The 757-nt window shown below is 33.9% G+C and overlaps 1 non-coding gene across 1 annotated transcript; it reads left to right on the forward strand.

Moving 5' to 3' along the window:
• The first annotated feature begins 340 nt into the window (after window positions 1-340).
• On the forward strand, window positions 341-413 carry Trnaf-gaa (transfer RNA phenylalanine (anticodon GAA)). The gene has a single exon. It is a non-coding gene; the product is annotated as a tRNA-Phe (tRNA).
• The last annotated feature ends 344 nt before the right edge of the window (window positions 414-757 follow it).

Here is a 757-nt window from a genome sequence, read left to right on the forward strand (position 1 = left end):
TCGGTCTCTTTGTTAAAGTTTGATTTTTAAATGAACACCATGGCACCCTCGTTAAGAATATGTGATTCGCTTATCACTCGTAACCATAACTTTAAAAACAAATCTTTAAATTCCTTACTGGTCATGGACCATTTTCCGACATTGCAATGAAACGCCACAATTAAAATGAAAGTAGGAATAGATGTGGCGGCAAGAAGATGTAATTGGTGAACGTTAGGCCAGTACAGTGAAACTTGCTTTGGTCGAAGTTAAAAATTCGAATTTTCCGCTTTTTCGAGATAGAGAGGATCATATTTATTGCAAAGAATATGACAAAAATTAATATTGTACATACTTGTCAGCCGGAATAGCTCAGTTGGGAGAGCGTTAGACTGAAGATCTAAAGGCCCCCGGTTCAATCCCGGGTTCCGGCACGGAACAATCCGGCGGCTGACAGCCAGACATTTTTTCTTTTTTTCAACTTCAATGTTATATCCTACCTTAAAACTCATATCTAATGTTTTACAAATAAAAGGAATAATTCCTTTATGATAAGTTTATCAATAAATGGTTTTGTACTACCGCACAACTGGCAGAAATACTAACACCATGTCCTTTATGGTTTTTCTATACATGTAATTATGTTATTGTAATAAAACCTGCAATATTGTCGATTTTAATATCTACAAAAATGATAAAAATAAAACTACATGATAAAGATATCCTGATTGAAATAAATTACTGATTTTCTGTACGTGTTTAACGCTAGTAATATTCT

The sequence above is a fragment of the Crassostrea angulata genome, chromosome 6, assembly GCF_025612915.1.
Source record: "Crassostrea angulata isolate pt1a10 chromosome 6, ASM2561291v2, whole genome shotgun sequence".
NCBI classification, from domain to species: domain Eukaryota; kingdom Metazoa; phylum Mollusca; class Bivalvia; order Ostreida; family Ostreidae; genus Magallana; species Magallana angulata.